The following is a 19243-nucleotide window of genomic DNA, read 5'->3' on the forward strand; positions in this document are numbered from 1 at the left end:
GAATTTTGATTGAGATATTTTTGTTTTCACCTTATTTCAAGAAATTGAAAATGTAATAAACTGATAAAAATCACCTTATTTTAATATGTGAACTCCTGACACTTCTTAAAAAAAAATAACATAGCAATTTAAATAAGTAAGAGAGGGAGGGGGCATGTCATAGCATCTTTAGCCCACAAACTATTTCTGTTAATTACGGATAAATATTGTGGTGTTGTCAAGGTAGAGACAACCAATGTCAGCCACTGAAGTTCTTTACCAGAATGGGTAGGTAATTTGAGAAGTCCTTGAATAGTTTACCTAATGAAGGATTCCAGGGGTCTGGTGGAATATTTTAAGTCAGTCACCACTACTTCTTCAAATCTTTTCAAGAACTCTAATATTAAGAGTTCAAATTGTGCTGGACATGGTGGCGCACGCCTTTATCCCAGCACTTGGGAGGCAGAGGCAGGTGAACCTCTGTGAGTTTGAGACCAGCCTGGTCTACACAGTGAGTTCCAGGTCAACCAGGGCTACTTAGGGAAACCTGTCTCAACCAACCAACCAAACAACAACAAAACAGAATTCAAATTGCTAAAGCATAAGTGATTACAAAACTTACGTTTATACCAAATTGTATAGGTTCTTCCATTCGTGTTTATACTCTCGAGCATATTTGGAGTCCCTGGAGAGGCTGTTAGATGCTGGCTTTGATGCATCATGAACATCCTCTTAAGAGACTGGGCACAGTGTCCCTCCATTGCCTCAAGGAAACGTTTTGGGTGTTTGACTGTGTCCTGCTCAGGGTCACCCCAGAAGGTGGTCCCAGTGGTCCAACCACACAACTGATGTGTCCCAGCAACCCTGTTATTTCACTCTGCACCCAGTCCTTCTCTCTGTAATGGTTATGATTACCACCAACATGCTTCCAGGTGTCCTCCAAATATATCCCCCAGTAACGCTCCCCTCACAGAGACCATCCTGGAGTAATTGTCCTTCTTTCTGGTGGTCAGATCCTCCTGCATAGTCATTTCTGATTATGAAATTGGGGTCAAGCTTCATCTACATTTTTTTGCTTGAAACTGCCCTGTTACTCTGATGATAACTATATGTGGAACCCTCAAGAACTTGGGATGGGGAGGAGAAGAGGAAATGGACCAGGTCTGTGTACACTGTGGCTTAGACTCCGGGTTTCTAGGGCCTGGAATTAGAAATTTGGATTTAGAAATTTCGCTGGAATGACTAGCCTTTCTAGAGCTGCCCATCACCACCCAGAGGCTGACCAGGAACTTCAGGCTAGGTATTGGTTCAAACAACCATACCCAAAATTCTAGTGGAGGGGGACGGGGGAGGGGGTGGGTCACTAATTGTTTCTTAGGCTAACTTAATTGATTTCAGTTCACTCAGCTATGCCAATAGGCAGATGTCTACATCGTGAGAGGTATGCCCCAAAGGCAGATATGGGAATGCCAAGAATGATTCATGTACAGATGAATCTGTAACTTTGTACAGAATTCTTTAAAAAAAAAAAAAACTATCAAATAGTATCTTTCTTCTACAAGGTAGGCTCTTCCTTGGTTACAAATTGTATTGAGAGCCAGGGTGAGAGATAACAATCAAACTGCATTCTGTCTGGTAACTCTGTCCTACTTTCTCCATGAAATATTTCACTAAACATTGATAAAATCCACTTCTCTGAGCCCTGGTTTCCTCCATGCTCAGTCTAAAGGGGAAAACCCAAATGAACAGAGAATGGATGATGAAGGAAGGCAAACACTAGAACAGGAACGGCCATCCTAATCTCCAGCCGCCACCATACCAACACTTTTCAAACACTGCAAACTTTCCATTTAATCCTGCTTCCCAATCTCTAGACACAGAACTGAGGAATAACTCCCGTTCACATTATTTCTTAGATCAATAATCAAAAGGTCAGAGTTTGGTTGGGATATAGTTCTGAGGCAGATTGCTTGCTTAGCATGTTCAAGGTCATGGGTTTGATTCCCAGAGCCAACACAAAAATTAATAGGGTTTAGATAACCAGTTTTTTCTATTCAAATTCAGAGCCTTGTACATACTAGATGAATGCTCTACCTCTGAGCTACACCCCAATGCCTGTGCCCAAAAAGAGGTTAATGTTTATAAATGCTTGAATAATTAATATTGACATGGTAGAGCTCCCCAAAACACATCTTTTTTAATCATTTATTTTCAATAATTATAATCTGAATGAGAAAATGATGTATTTTAGAAGTGTGTGTGTATGTATGTGTGTGTGTGGGGTGTGTGTGTGTGTGTGTGTGTGTGTGTGTGTGTCTGAGTAAGAACTGTAACATTCCTGAGCCTCAGTTTCCCCATCCCTAAGTAGGGCTGTGGAGAGGATTTGGCAGCTTCTACATTTCCTTCAAGTTACAGAAGTCAACAAAGCAAAACCTACAAACTATAACAGAACTAACAAAATGTTTCTGGCCCGAATTCTAACCCTTGCCATAACAATATATTAGTTTTCCAGGAAATTTAAAGCCCACAATCCACTTGTGACATTTTGGTTAAATATTGTTCTCATGTAGAACCTTAATTCAAAGCGGGTGCTGCGTTCAGCAGCTTGGATGAGCTTAGACTCTGATAACTCTGTGATGTGATGATCTAGCATGTCCTTTAACATAGTGGGGATTTCCTTACATCTGGTCCAGCTGCGCAAAGAATGCTGTCCATCCACCCATACTCAAGGCAATGTATGGGCTTTCTGTGGCCACCTATTGAAATTCCCAACACTGAAATTTATTTCCTCCTGTTATCCAAATACCTAGAATACCATATTCTGAAAACGCATTCAACAGAATGTGGCACAGAAAGCTAAACATGGCAAAAGGTGGGGGTGGGGTGGGGTGGAACAATTTTGAACAATTCAAGGTTACTCCAGGTCTCAATCCTGTCCTTGCTTCATCATGAAGTGCCCATCCCCTCCAAGAAAATGCTTTCAGGGTTCCGGAGAAATAAGTGGCCACCGTAGCCAAGCACATCACAGTGTGATGCACAAAGCATCCATCGTGTGTGTATGAAAATCATAAGCCCTACGCTTTAGAGAGAGTCGTGCGATTGACAATCAAATGGAGCTGAAAGGGAATTATGAGGTTTTCAACTAAAGTCCTGAAATAAAGAAAGTAATATTTTACTGCAAAAAAAAAAAAAAAAAAAAAATCGCAAATGTCAAGTTTAAATCATACCACTTTGCACCATTGAGCGACTAGCTACTTCTCCAGGCTTCTTCAGTCCTTAACACGGGGAAAGACCAACTTTCATGCTCAATAAAACTTAAGAACTTTAGAAATACATTTAGGAACATAATTCATGTATTTGTGACTTTCCCCCCCTCCCTATGTGGCTAATTGGGGGGGAAATGAGCGAGCACAGAGCTTCTTGACCTCGTCTCCCATATGATGCTCGTGAGTTCCTGTGGTTTTGGTTTTGTTTTGTTTTGTTTTTTTAATAGAGCTGACAGTAATTCGGTCATAAAAGACCAAATCAACAAGGAAAGCCTTCGGAATACGAGAGCTGCCTTCCCGGTTGCGTTCAGGTGCCAGCCAGTTCTAGCTGGGCTTTGGGAAACTCCAGGGCAAAGGAACCTACTAGTCGCCAACCGGCAGCCCCCACCAAAAGCTGGAACCCAGCTGCCCAATTCAGTCGCTCCTGTCCAAAGCCAGACAGGTGGCGACCCAGATTGGATCTGCTGTTGTGGGAATGATTTGATTCACAAACAGGGTTATTAAATTTTATATGGAGACAGGCGAAAGTCACAAGATCCTGGAGAGAAAGACCTGATTCACATAAATTTATCTTAATAGCTGTGAATTCGGGAGCATAAAGCAGAAAAAAAAATTAATGGAAAGGCATTTCACCTCCTCCGTCTGCCTGCTCCCCTCCACTCCCCTGCACATAATATGCCCGCACGCACACATAGATCAACACCCGCCACACCATCCGCCCTGTGCAGGAGGAACCCGACACATTGATCCGAGCCTGTTTTGACATATAAACTCCAATTTGGCCCCAAGTCACTGAGAGTGGACACTGCCACCAACATCTCTGACACTAGGTTATTTGTTGTTGCTGTTCGCTGTCCCTGTTTGCACATTAATCCAGTGACAATTAGGTGTCAGCGAGCGTTGTTTCTGCTTAGCTGATAGCCTTGGGCTCTGCGCTGGAAACCCTAATCAGGAGTGTAAACTCTGCTATATTTCAATTTGGAGAAGCGCTCTTCCGCTAAGAGGCCCCTGGCACTGCGATAAATAAAACGCCTATTTACTCTATTGCCACACTTAGACATCTAATGCACTTACTACCAGCCCCCTAATCATAGCCTACAGTTAAAACCGCCTATAAATCACTCCGTTCTCATCCTGCACATTAGTGAAGCCATTTTCCCCAAACCCCACAATGAGCACTGTTTCCTTTTCTTGTTAGTCAAAAGCTAGATGATTTTTATTAGGTTAAAGACGAGTTCACAGATGGTAAATCGCGTGGAGAGAAATGAGCGGGAGAGTTACACTGCGCCTAGGCGGGGCGTGTGTGGGAGGTGGGCTCCGAACCCGGGGCCGAGGGACTCCGGGGCGCCGCGGGATTCGGGCCCCGTACCTGGTGGGTCGTCCCGGCCCAGCCTTCCCCGCCAGCACTACCGGCACGCCCTAAACCGGCAAAATCCACCGGGTCCCCCTCATTCTGGCCGTGCAGATCTCCCACCGCCGCCCGCCCGCTGGGAAGGGCTGGGAAGGCGAGGGCCCCTGTGCCGCCGGGCTCCGTCAAGTCCCCGGGGACCCGGCGCAACAAAAGCCCGGCCCGCAGCTCCTGCTCCTGGCCTTCCTTTTCAATTCTCCCCCGATCTCAGGTGGAATTAAGAGGATTAAAGAGGCGAGTAAATGAGGCGAGTGTGCAAAATGACTCCTTTCTGAACCAAACGGCATGCTCCGTGCTGGGGAAATGAGATGCACATTTAAATCTCATCCATCCACCGCCTGCGGCCACCGCCATGTACCTGCCTACTTAGCCCAAGGGTTAATTAATTGAGGCTTCAATGCACTATTGCAAGAGCATTATTGCATTTGATACTCTACATCTGTGATTTAAAACTCTTTCAGTCCCTTGTCAGCAAGGGAGGGTTTTTAACTAGGAAATTAGCATTCAGATAAGGGAACGCTCTATTTGCTTCTGAAAGGAAGGAAATATTAAGGATGCTGGTGCACAAACCGGGCTGTCATATCCTGTCCCATCCTGGAGGGAGCGCGAGGGCCTAGCTCCCGCGGGAGCACCGGTAACGGGGGCCCAGCTTCCAGCAACCTATGCCAGGCACAGTGGGCGGGCAGAAGGGGGAACCGCAGCCTTCGGGACCCCACTCCTCGCAGCCTCCTCCAACCTGCTGGGGCGTGTTTGCCTCTGCAAAGTCCGGTAATATATTTTCTCCCTACTTCTTAGGATCCGATTCTCCTTAAAATGCACTGCCACGTTACCTCAAACGTTGGCTTTCTGACTCCTCGGCAGGGTTCAGATGAGGAAGTAACCCAGTTTACTAAGGAAAGATGAGAGGTAAATATTGCAGCAGAATTCTGATGATGCTTGGAGGAAATAGGGACAAAGACTGCTATTATCCTTATTCCTGCGTTGGCTTGAAGTGGCAAGCCACCAGCAAAAAAGGAAGAACCTGGAAAAACTAATGATGGACCAATCTATGTTCTGGTCCAAAACCAGTCAGACTGTTATAACCTAATCACACCGTAATGTAGCTGCAGACACCGTTTTCATGCAAAACCCAAACAGGGTTAGGTTGCGAACTCCCCAGCGAAAGCCTAGGAAACTGAACAGCAACAATAAAACCCCTGCCGCCATTCAGCCTAAGTGCCCCCCTTCTGAGCCTCTTCGTGGCCAGTGGAATTTGGAAGACTCAGGATTCTTCAAAACCAAAACACCCTGCCAAGAGGAAGGAGTTTGGATTTCTCGTCTACTCAAACTAGGGAGTCCTGGGCCCTTCACCCAATTAGGTGAAATTACATCACCTTCTGTGGGGTTTTACCCAAGCCAACAATCAGTCTTGGTAGTTTCCTTTTGTCAAACCTAAGACTGGGAACTGGCTTTGATGGGGCGTATGAGACCACCTGTGTGTGTGTGTGTGTGTGTGTGTGTGTGTGAGGTCAGTTGTCTTGAGGTAATTCTTCCTGAGTTACCAGTTACCCATGAATCTCTTTGCAGATGCTCTCAATCCCACCTTGGTTATGGTGTCCTCGCTGTCTCTTCCCGGCAGCATTAAAAAGAAAAGGGACCAGGAGAAGTTGTTGATTAAATAAACAATAGCTGGACCGTGTATTTGCCTTTTGATTTCTTGGCTATCTCACTGAAACCTTAGCCACAGTGCCAGCTGGTTCAGTTGCTCTGGTCCGTGTTGTTCCTAAGAACCAGGGACCCTTAGCTTTGTTACGTTCAGAGTGTTTCAAGTACTTTACAACATACCCAGGCTATACGGCATCTCCTCATTGGTGGCAGTCACTTTTCTGTGGCCACAAGCCGTGAGACCAGAGACTTTCCATTATTTTAAACCTGTTTGATATAATCCTTTGGAAGTAGGAAAAATATAACTTGGCTCTCTGTGTGCGTTAAGCCCAATTTTTCCTACATTGCTCACACTGGGCCTTCCAGGAAGGCTTTTTCCTGGACTCCTCCGTGGCTTGCATCAAGGTCTTCAAAGCGAAAGAACACCACAGGAAGATCATCCAGCACTTGGGAAGAGAAGAAACACACAGGTAACTCAATAAGCTCAGAAAATTGATGAAATGGAGACGTTGTGAATCTATATACTTGGCACCTAGGCTTTGTGGACGTTCAGTGGCACCGATCTTCTGAGATAGTCTACTTTCCTAACATGAGGGGAGAGCTGCACATTTGAAGTCTTTCAGAGGTTCAAAGGCCAACAGCACCTGGTGTTGGGTAGAATTATGGAGCGACGTACCAAATGGCTTGATTATAATGCACAAAACTTGAGCATCTTCCCTTGGGGTAGAGGCAGCCATTGTGCACCAGGAAGCAAGTTCTGTCTGAAATATAATGAAACAGAAGTTAGCAGGTGACATTCATTCTAGGAAACTGGTACCCAGCCAAAGTTTCCCTCAGGGAGACACTGAACATCTGAGATTGTAGAGAATCAATATGAACCACAAGATTTCTCTAATTTATGGTCCATTCCTTACTCCTTCCCACTAGAAGTCACCTGCTCATTTTGGTTTACAATCACAGGATCCAATGACAGTTTCCGTTTTCCGTTTCATAGGGTGAAGGAAAGAAAGCAACAGATTCTCCTTCATCAGGACAGAACCTTCTTAACAGAAGCAAAGAGGATGTCTCCCTCCACAGCTCCAGCTTCCTTTTCTCCACACAACATCTGAAGTAAGGGCTGTACAAATAACTGGACGGTCCACTAGTGAGACCCTGTTATGACCCAAGGGACTGTTCCAAATATCTGGACTATAGTTTTATTGCCCTGGAAAAAAATCATAAAAAGTAGGCCATTTCAGAGGGTTGAACCATTTTCAAGGCACCACACTGCTGTGTATCATGACGCTTGGCCTTTGTATTCCAGAGTAACAGTAAAGAGAGAAGGTGTCTAGCAGCCAGTGATTATCAGGGTCACCATCTCCAGAGAGGCCAGAGCCATGGACAAAACCACCCTAGCAATGTGATAATAAAATCATTTATTTATTTCTAAAAATTAGTCTTGCAGGCTGTGATGGTGCTCACCTTTAACCCCAGCGGTTAAGGGGCAGAGGAAGGCGAAGCTATGAATTCCAGGCCAGCCAGGGCCACATAGTGAGTTCCCCTCTGAATGAAGCGAGAAATCAGTGATCATGCCTGTAATTCTATCTCTTGGGAAACTGAGGCAGGAGGATCAAGCAATCAAGAATTAAGAGCCAGCCTGAATGAAATTTTGCCTAAAAAACAAGGAAGAAAGAAGAGAAAAGAAAAGAAAAGAAACGCAATCTTACCTTTATATAAAGACACTGCAATAGATTTTGTTAATGGGTTTTTTTATGTTTTGTGGGGGTTTTTGTTTGTTTTTTGGTGAGTTTAACTCTCATGAAGGAATGAAAGACAGACAGACAAATGCTCATCTTAGCTGAAATGTTTGCTCTTTACGAACAAAGGGTTAGCTCCAAAGTGGGTGAGGCACCAAGAAGAAACAACGGCCCTGTCTGTGGAACTGTCCTGTGAACCTTTCTAGACTGTGGGATGCAGGCCTTCCTGCCGACCTGCAGTGTACTGTGAACCTTTCTAGACTGTGGGATGCAGGCCTTCCTGCCGACCTGCAGTGTACCAGCTCGCTCTGGCGCTGCTTCGTCAACCCAAAGAGGTGACAATGGTTCTCTACTTCTTGCTGGCTAGTGTCTCCCAATCCAGAGCCCAGCATGTGGCGTAGGGGTCCTAACGCATCTCTCCATCCCGGGGGGGGGGGGGGGGGGGGCAGAAGGGAAATGCTTCTGTCATCGATCCCTAGGCCACAGACACACATGACAGGCACACTGCAGAGGTGACTCCAGAAGACCCACCTGTAAAAGCCAGAAGAGAAGCCCAGAGTCACCTCCAGTCCTCTCTCGAGTTTGGGGACATAAATGTAAATAATAAACACAAGGATGATCAGATAACGAGTGTGTAAACCTCTGCTAGCAAAGGCCTCGTAGTGCAGTTGTCTAATAGGTGTGAGGTCCTGGATTTAATCTCCAGCAAACACACACACACACACACACACACACACACACACACACACACACCCCTAAAACAATGCTCTCAAAAAAAAAAAAAACCAAAAAAAACAGTAAACCAACCAAAACAAAAACCAGAGGGAAAGGTGCCAGATGACCGATGGAGAAGAGAAAACAGAGTGCTTTGATGGACAGTTGTTGCTGTCTTAGTGACGGCTTCTGCAGGGGCCCCTGCGAGGCAGCCCAAGGCGGAGCGGCAGCCACATTAGGCATTCCAGGATTCCCAGGCTAGAAGACGGTTTCACGAGGCACACCCCCAAACTTGGTCCTGTTAGCAAGTATAATGGGACTTTTTTCGATTTCATAAAATACCTTGATCACTGGAAAGTGCCACTTAATGGCTACCTGTTCCAACTATGAATTTCACCAAGATTAATATACCCCGTTAGGTTTCTTCAGATTCTATCAGGAGGCCTCCCCAGTCTTGGGTGTTTTACAGTCTCTGTGGGCAGGAGCCCAACTGAAACTACCGTTCAACAGCCTAACTGTCATCTTCTTCTTCTTCCGGCATAAAAATACATATTTTTCCCATAATAAAGATTTTTTATAATAGCAATAAAATAACTCCAGAGAACATGGTTGTCTTGAGATAGCTTAGCAGTGCCTCGTGTCTCATAACGCCCTGGGGATACAGCAGGCCCATAATACTCCCTTTAGCTGCCACGTCTTAGCTTAATTAAGGAATAAAGCCAAAAGGTCATGCTGGAGAAAAATGTAAATCTTCAAAACTTTTCGTTCTTGACCCAAACTCTGTGTCATAAAAATCTCAGTTTTTCTCTGGAACAGGCAGTCTGCCCGCCCCGACGACTGAGAGACACTGGAATGGTCCACTTCTCTAAAATATGCCTTTGACACCATGCAAATAAATCCCGGCTTCATCTCTGTGCTCGGAGTTACGATGCTGCCTCTTTTGACAGAGTCCCTGCGGAGCATCTGCCTATCCCCGAGAACGGAGAGCCGGGAGAGCGGAAGCCAGCTCCTTTGGCCAGCACGGCCTTCTACCATGTCTCAGTGTTAGTGTATCGACGCCTGTCCAGATGGAAGGTGATGGAGTGAGGTACCCATGTGAGTCTCAGGGAAACAAAACGGATATGTATATTCCTCTCTACGGTTTATTTGCTCTTCAGGCGCTGCTGGGAATGCAAACTATGATTTTGGGCTCCGGCCATTTCGTGGGGTCACTGATCGCTGTCTGTCATAATGAGTGAGTGGGTTTGGATGTAGGTTTTGTCGACCGGCGCTTCAGTGGCTTGTGGTGGAGGCTCACAGGCTATGACATAGGCATCACGCTCAAAAAACGCACACTTCTGATCCATGACACTCACTTTCGACAGGAGATTTCCAGCCCCTGAAGTGACTTGATAGCGCTGGTACAGGGCAATAATAAATAATATTTGGCTTCAAGAAAAAGGAGCTTCTCCCATGTGTGGCTGCGCTAATTGGAGGAAAAGACTTCCCGCATTATGGGACCAATTATGTGTCGTCTGTGTCTCTCCAGTGAGTCAGTGGACAGACAGACGCTATGCTGATCAATCGACGTTGTGATAGATCAATCAATTGATTTGGACCCAGATAATACGTATTTATGGGAGGCACGGGATGAGTTATTTATTTATTTTTCTCGCAGATGAGAGGATCCACGTGACTTCCATAAATGGGAACAGATGATAGGTCCGGAGTCGCCCCTAGAATCTTGCTGCAAAAAAGGAAATTCATTTCCCTTTCACTTCCGCATCCAGCAGATATTATGGCTCAGAAAAATGAGATGTTTAAATATTTGATAAACGTGGACAGAGCGATGCTTTGCTGGCACACCAGAGTGGCCCAGCAGTTCTCAGGGAGATATAAATTTGCCTGCATACAAATGGAACTGTTCTGTAATTCTAGCCTTAAAAATCACCATTCTTTTTCCTCCTCTCTCTTGTTTATTCTTTTCGATCGCTGCCTGATAGGGCTTGGGTTCTTGCTGGATGAAATCTGTACTGTGCAAACCGTCAACTACTTCGGTGCCCAGACGTTTGCAAACTTCTCTTAGCTGTCCCCCAAGTAGAAGCAACTAGCCCAGGACCAAAGGCTAAACTGGTTTCTCTTCCCCGACACACTTATTATGTCAATCTCAAAGACAAACAAACACTCATTTGTAACATGGAAGCCTCCTCAAGGTGGTCTCTATTCACCATCTGCAAAAAACACGGGCCCAAAGAACAACAACAAAACAACAACAACACCCACACACACACAAAAGGTCACTGGCCCAGCCATGTAGGTCTTGGTACCCAGCTGTGGAAGCCCCACTTCCCAACATAGGATTTCAGCTAAGAAGTGGCATACAAAAGGGCATCAAAGAGGGAGGGCCACAGCTGGCCACTGGGCTGCCAAGTCCCAACCCTGGATCTAGATGGACACTGGACTTCAAGGACGGAGTACAGAAGTGAAAGAACAAAGTTAAGTTTCCTCTTCTGTTCGTGTGTACCTCCGACCGCCATTTCGCCCCACCTCGCCTTCGCGATGCTGGAAGCCTGGCCACCGCGCTGTTGCTTCTAAAATCTATGGAGGGCAAATGGGATTCATAAAGCAAAAGCAAAACGAGGGGCGTGCTTCGCCAAGTTGGGCTCCCTAGATGACTAAGAGCGGGATAATAACAAGGATCGCACTGTAAAATTCACTCTGCAAAGACATCATCGGCGAGGTTTGTGTTTAGAGTTATTAAATAGGTAAATACACTCGCTGATGCTGGCTTGATGCCATGCATCGCACAAGATGTTCTACCTAAGAAATTAATTGTGGCATAAACAGAAAACACGCTGTCTAGACTAGTTTGGGGTACCTAGGACCTCAGCAGTAAGCTCAACATAGCTGCCTACTGTCCACCCCTCCAGCTGAATAAGGACAGCAGACTAGGGAGTGAAGGATGAAATGAAATGGGAATGGGGGACTCACACCTCTTTAATAAAACATCTCACATGATTCTTGCACCAAGGCTGCTGAGCCAGTGTACTGTCTCATTAAGTGAGAACAAGATGACCCTTGGCAATCTGCGATCCAGTTTCTATTTACTCCTTACTGCATTAGGTTCTGATTGGCTGCTGTAACAAGTTGACACAAAGGTAGCGACTTAATGCCAGACAAAGTATTGTCACACAGTCAGAAATCTGAAATCCATTTGAGGTGGTGTCAGCCCACGGTCCTCTCAGAGGGACGCTGTTCAAGGCCTTCTCCAGCTGCCTTCCTGACTTGTGGCTCCTTCCTCCATCAAGCTATAGTCTAACATCGTCCCTTGGCTTCTGTCATGTGACCATCTTCCCTTCTTGTCAAATCTCTTCATCCCTCTTAACAGACACGTGATTGAATTGGGGGGCCCCCACGAGGATAATCCAAGATCTCTCAGGATTCTTAACCCAAATGTTGCCTTTTCGTTTCTGACTTCTTTTACTTACTGGAATGTTCTCGAGATTCATCTGTAACTGGAAATGCTCTAAGCATCAGTGAACAGATCTTTCTAGGAGCATATTTTCATTTCTGTTGAGTAAATGGTGAGTTGTGTCAGAGCCTGTGTTCAACATTTCCAGACAATACGAAGCTGTTTCTAAAGCAGCCCTACGCCTTACCAGGGAGTCTGAGAAAGATCCAGTTTTCATTCTCAACACTTGATACAATGTTTCTTTTTTAATTTTCACAATCCTGATGAGCGGGTAGTGAGGAGTCATTATCGTTTTAATTAGCATTTCTCTGAGACCCAATGGTCTTGAATATCTTTTCGTGATCTAAGGCAGTGGTTCTCATCCTTCCCAACGCTGTGACGCTTTAATACAGTCCCTCTTGTTGTGCTGACCCCCAACCAGAAAATTACTTTATTTGCTATTTCAAAACTGTAATTTTACAATGGCAATTCATTGCGATTAATTATGAATTGCAATGTAAATATCTGTGTTTTTTGATGGTCTTAGGTGACCCCTTTTGAAAAGGTCATTCAACCCCAAAGGAGTCATGACCTACTGGTTGAGAGTCTAATGGGTAATTATCTTCTTTGAAATATCTTTTCAAAAACATTTTTGCATGTTTTTCATTAGTTTGTTAGTCTTATTTAGATTGCCCGAGCCCTTTTTCATTCATTTGTTATTTTAATTTATATCAGGTGGTACCTGGAAGAGTTTTATGTTTAGGTGCCTGCAGAGGTCAGAGGACATCCGATCCCTTGGAACTGATACGGTTGCCGCTAACCAAAGCCAGGTTCTCTGCGGAAGCAGTGACCACTCTGAACCAGAGCCAGTCCCGCAGCCTTGACCGTTAGAGTTCTTTATCTATTCACCCTCATCTACGACTTCCCACTTCCTACTATCAGTTCTCTTTTAAAGGCAGGAATTCCAATTTCTTCCACACGGCCCTATGATGGACTCCTCCAACAAACTTCAGAAACATGTGTTTAAGAAGAAAAATGGAATTAACAGGTATGTGGTTTTAGGGTCTGGTTTTGAGCTTGAAATTAATTATCTAAGATTTAAAGTCATTTGGTCTCCGAACTCCTGGACTCTTGATTTTTAACTTCCCATCTCTGATTGAAAAAAATCCATTTTCTTTGCAATTTTTGCAAGCCCAAACAAGCTTGGCTCTGCATCTTTGTGGCATGCTAGTCCTGCTTCAGAGTTCATATTCCTGGGTGACACAGAAAGGCACTTGGCGTGGTCTGGGGCTGTACATATTCAAGTTGTTTATTTTTGTTTAAGAAACAGACAACTTAATTTCACCTCCACTTGGGACTGAGAAAAAGTATCAACGTTTGTCAAATAGAAAAACACAAAATTGGTTTTTAAAAAAAGGAAGAAAGAAAGAAAATTGTATTCTCAAGCTTCTAAGACGGTCAGAGTGAGGGACGGGGAATTCTACACCTGACTAGAGAGATCTTTCTCAAATGGCCTCTGCTTTTGCTTGACAAGCTCACATTTTTTTTAGTTTTCAGTGACAGGGTTTCTCTGTGTAGCTCTGCCTGTCCTGGAACTCACTCTGTAGCCCAGGCCGGCCTCACAGAGGTCCGCCTGCCTTTGCCTCCCTAGTGCTGGGATTAAAGGCGTGCACCACCACCGCCCAGGCAACAATCTTATTTCTTAAATGTTCCTGGCTGAAGACTGTTCCAGGCAGAGAGTGTACTCCACTTTAGATCAGTGGATTGCTTTCTCCATGACTAGGCACTATCTGTGAAACACCCTGAGACCTGAGAGTTGGGGTGAGTACTGAAAACCGGAGTGTACGAGTGGCTTCCTGTTAAAAATACACGCTTGTTTGAGGAAAGTTTTAAGGCGGACCCTTATTTTAACACCCTGAGTCTTAGCCTCCTGGGAAGGAAGTGTGTAATGATAACTGCAAGCCGCACTCTGTGTCTCTCGGATCAGAGCACCCATGCCAGGATGGGAGTGTGCGGTCCTGTCTTGTTGAGGAAAGCAGGAGCAAACAGACAATGTCCTTCCCTGGGACGCTTGCCCCAACACGGCTGCCGTGACCCCCACTGGGAAATGGTATCAAACCATCTAATTCTGCCTTGTCAGCCTGACAGGTACTGCGAATGCACAACTGGCCCATAGCTGATTACCTTCCGGTGCAGATAGGACGGGTTCAAAATTCCATTAGCAGCACACAGGCATTGGAAACGAGGTTTCTCAGGGGTGGGCTTTTCCTAGTTAACAGGGAAGAAACGGCTTCTCATGTCCCAGCTCCTACAGAGAGGACTCTGGTGTGTTTACATTCTACAAGAGAGGAGGGTGAGCACCTAAAAAGAGGGGGCGCACTGCTCCCACAATGGGGTAGGAGGGAGAGGCAGCCCCCCTCAGAGCCACTTTGCCTCAGGGCTACTGAACCACTTACACACGTCACCCTCTGCTGGTTCTCGACCTAATTGTCATTTTCTCATCATAACCCTCCTCCCTCACCCCAAACCCAACACTGAACGCTGCCCCCTATTCACGAGTCTCAAAGCATTCAACAAACGTGAGCGCTGCTTTCTGTTCTGCCTTGTGCTTTCCATTTTATTCTAGAAGGAAATCAATTAGACTAGTAGAGACCCATCTTCCTCCTTTGAGGCTTTTGGGCTTAAGTAGCTCATAGAAGAACAGCCTCAATATTTTAATAAATGCCTGATTGTGGTGTTTTAAAAGGGGGAGGAAGAGGGAAGAGCAGACCAGCAACTTTGGAACAAAACTAGGTCTTTGAAAAGACCCTTCAGGTTGAGCTGTTTTTCCACTCAGGGGACCTCTTTCCTGCCGATAGGGCTTTATGAGTGAGGCTGAGAGTCTCTGCTTCTCTCTTCACCTGCACACTTCCGCCCATTAGCTGAGAAAGGGACGTCCTTACAGAACGAGCAACTTGTAAATGGCCACAGGAGCCACACGACGTATCTTCCCATGAGCTCATCCTGGGTCTTTCTGGAAGCCCTGGCAAGGCCCCTCCATGGCCAGCCCTGGTTTAAAGGAAGGTGAGATCTGGAAGCAGAGCCTGTGGACGTCTCGGGGTGTGGATGGGGAAATGAGCGACACAGGTGCCGAGCACACCCTCCTGTGGCTTCTCACCACCACCTGGCACTCAGGGGCGCCTATTGATCTGTCGTATATGGGCTTGATGGTTTGTCAGTCAGCTGTGACATTAATCAGGATGTGGCTGGAGCTCTGTGAAGCGTGTAGTGTGCCCGGTGGAAAGGGCAGGGACTCTGCTACTTTGGGTGAGCTCCAGAGAAGCCCAGAAATGCATTTCAAAAGGCCAGTAGAGTCCCTTCAGCCTGTGTTGACCTCTTCCAATATATCAACATACAGGGCAAAAGCCTGTTCTTAGCTTGGCATATTTTCTGCCTTATTCTTGCACTAAGGTGGGGGCCCTTAAGGTCAGGGGCCTCATGTCACAATCCCTGCAAGTCTGGGTTGGACACCCCTGGGTTGAGAAAGTATCTGGTACCCACTGCAAGGAAAACCGGAGAAAGAGGAGTACTGGGGTATTGCCTCAGCAGCAAGGGAACATAGCTGAGTACACTAAGCCACATGTGAGTGTCCACAAAGCTCTCAAAGGCCACCAGAAGTAGCTCCAGGTCTATGAGGGTGGAGGGACCAGCAGGTAAGGAGCCTGAGGCTCAGCTAAGGCTGATAATCTATCTTCAGCTTTATTCTTGGCTCTTTAGATGGGCATCATGGGAGAGACTGAAGCCAGTGTCCTGGCCTTTGCCCTGCCATCATCCACAAGCATGGCCAGGCTTATGTGGGCAACGGTTACTCATTTTAATCTGGGCAAGCTGAAGGGTCTCTACATTTTCAGGCGTGCGTGTACAGAGTGGACTATCCTCTAAGTCACAGGGAAATTTCAGGTAACTCAGTAAAGAGTGAAGGAGCCCCTGCCTCAGTTCCTGCTGCCCCAGGCTGTTCTCTAGTTAATGTTGATCTCCTATTGCCTCCCAGTGCTGGGGTCTAACAATGCCTAAATGAGATGGAGGTCTGAAGGCATTTGTTTACTTGTTTAATGTAGGTATGCACGTATTTTGAGACAGGCTCTCATGTTTCCCAGGCTAACCTCAAACCTACTCTGTAGCCAAGGTTAACCTCGAACTTCTGATCCTGCTTTCATCTTTCGAGTGTTGAGATTACAAGTGGGCACCACCACACCCAGTGTCTACACAACAATGGGGATCAAACCCAGAGGGCTTTATGTATGCTAGGCAAGCCTCATAGAAAATGGCACCCTAGCCCCTGAAGAATGCTAGTTTTTCACTGTCTTCCTAATATGGGGCTGTGCACTGGGATACAGGCATGGCAAGTGCCACACTTCCTGCGGGATGACTTCCCTCTGAAAGCCTTTTCATTCCGTATGTGTTCCCAGGCCCCCCCCCCCCCCCCCCCGCCAATGTGCTCCTCTGCTGCCACAAGCCCTGTGCAACCGCAGTCACAGACAATCAGATTAAATGTCCTATCACCCAACATTGATCAGATTAGCAACCTTGTGACTATTCATTAATTGCCTTTTCTCTCAGCGCCCTATTCAATTCAATACCAAGTGCATTGTTTGTAGCATTAAAAAAGTAAATACAATTGGGATGCTTGTTGCATTTTAAAATGAACTATCTACTACCCTTTCGAAGCAGAGTAGAAAAGGATAGGTAGGTTAATGAAATGCTAATTTTCTTGGGACCAAACAATTAAACTAGGCAATTTCCCAAGAGGCATACGATTTCTGTGAAGGCCTTTCAGGATTCTGGTTTTCTCTGCGCTCCTGGAAAGCCCCTGATACCTCTGGAAATGTGGCCTTCCTCTCACCCCGCCCCTACACCTCCCTTTCTGTGCGATAGAAGTAGAAAGTAAACACAAAACCGGGAGGTATAAAGGAAAAGAAACTGTAGTGTTTATGATGTGGCTTGAGAAACCTCAAGGATTATGGTCCAGGGGTCCAAAAGCATAGGAAGAGGAGAGTGGACAGATGCAGGAAGATGCTTCCCGACCACGGATGCCCAGGGCCCAGGCAGCTAGGCTCCCTGCCATAGTAAAGGATGGTGATGAGCAGCCAGAGGGTGAGGAGGAATGCTGTGAGGCATCCCTTTGCTCTCATTTCTCCACATCCTTCCTCTGTCCCCCATGTTCCCCTGGGAGGAAACCAAGGCCCTGGGCTGGAGAGAGATGGATGCCACTCCTTGGGCAGAAAGGCTAGTGAATGAAAGTTCTTTCCCCAACATTATGCGAACCCATCTACAATCTTGTGGGGCCTAATCCTGGGTACTCCTGTTTGCCGCACTTCAGGATGTGTAGCATTCTGCTGGAAAGATGTTGACAAGAAAAGTCGCTCACTGCTAGGAAAGTTCCCAGACAGTGAGGACTATTAATGAGGGAGCTGACTTTCTGGGGACCTGGCTCAGCATGCCATAGTTTGACACAAAGGACTCAGGATACTGGGGGGGCGTAGATTCTTGGAAAGACTCCTAAATAGGGTCATGTTCTATATGTTATCCAGCATGGCCTGTTTGGGGAAATGTCTTCATTTTCTTCATGCATTTACATAACTTTCCCAGTCCATAAGTAGAGAATCCTTGCTATTAGATCTTTTTGTATAAAACATCAGCAACAGTGTTTAATAAGTGCCAGGCGCTGGGCTGGGCACCTCATCTCAAGTAGTGAATTTTCATTTCCCCTCATCATGAACTGTTCTTGAAGGAGTTGGAGAAAGAACAGAAGAACTCCTTTTTTAAAATTCTTATTTATGTCTTATTTGTTTATTTAGAGGCAGGATCTCACTATGTAGCCCTGGCTAGCCTGGCCTCAAACTTAGAGATCTTCCTACCTCTGCCTCCTGAGGGCTGGGATTAAAGGCATGCACCACCACACTCAGCAAACAGTGGAAATTCTTACATGGCTCGGGATCCCTACAGATTCCAGCCTGTACCGGCTAGCTCCCACTGCCTGGCTGACTTGGGAGCAGGCACTGGCTTCTCAGAGGACAGGTTCTCTTATGTTCTCTCATCTGGAAAATTTGAATGAAGACAGCCACTCTCAAATCTGGCTGTTATGAGGCTAGGAGGAGAAGATGTAATTTAAAAATAATTAGCCCAAGACCAAGTAGAAGAAGCCTTGCATCTATGAAAGGTGTCATTAAAACAAGTAAGTATAATCAGTGTGAATTTATTAGTCTCCTTCCCTACTTTATTGTTTTCCACGTGTCTTTATTTCTTAAAGCTTGTGACCCACATGTGCACAGTTCCACTCCAGAACAGGTTTAATTGAGCTAAAAAGGGCAGAGATCACTCAAAAAAGAAATCCTTGTGGCCATGTAAATGTCAGTTGGTATTTCACTGAAAGAAATGTTCCACGGTTTCTGTGCCATGAAAATCTGCCCAACTGATAAAGGACAGTGGCATCCCAATGGTTAAGTTAAATTCATCTTTCAAGAGGCTGTTTAAGGCATGTATTTATTGTGTATGCATGTGCATGCATGTGTCCTGTGTGCGCTGTCACACGTGTGGAGATCAGAGGACAGCTTTCGGGAGTCTGTTCTCTCTTTCTACCATGTGGGGTTCAGAGATTGAACTTGGGCCGTCAAGCTTGGTGGCAAGTGCCTTTACCCACTGAGCCATCTTACAAGTCCTCTCTTGGGATGTTTAAGTTTATAACTGTGTATCTGTTATCTCTCTTGTTGCTCTGATCAAATAGCCAGCAGTAGCAACTTCCAGAGAAGGAGGATTTGTTTTGGCTCATGGTTCAAGAGAACCATCATGGTGGTGGTGGGTCATGGTTCAAGAGGACCATCAGGGTAGTGAAGGCATAATGGTGGTTCATGGTTCAAGAGGACCATTATGGAGGTGAAGGCATGGTGGTGGTGGTGGTGGTGGTGGTGGTGGTGGTGGTGGTGGTGGTGGTGGTGGTGGTGGTTCATGGTTCAAGAGGACCATGATGGTGGTGAAGCATGGGGGTCAGAGCTTGCCATACATCTTGTTCGTCACATCTCAGCAGATC

This window comes from Peromyscus eremicus, chromosome 11 (assembly GCF_949786415.1).
Source record: "Peromyscus eremicus chromosome 11, PerEre_H2_v1, whole genome shotgun sequence".
Lineage (NCBI taxonomy): Eukaryota > Metazoa > Chordata > Mammalia > Rodentia > Cricetidae > Peromyscus > Peromyscus eremicus.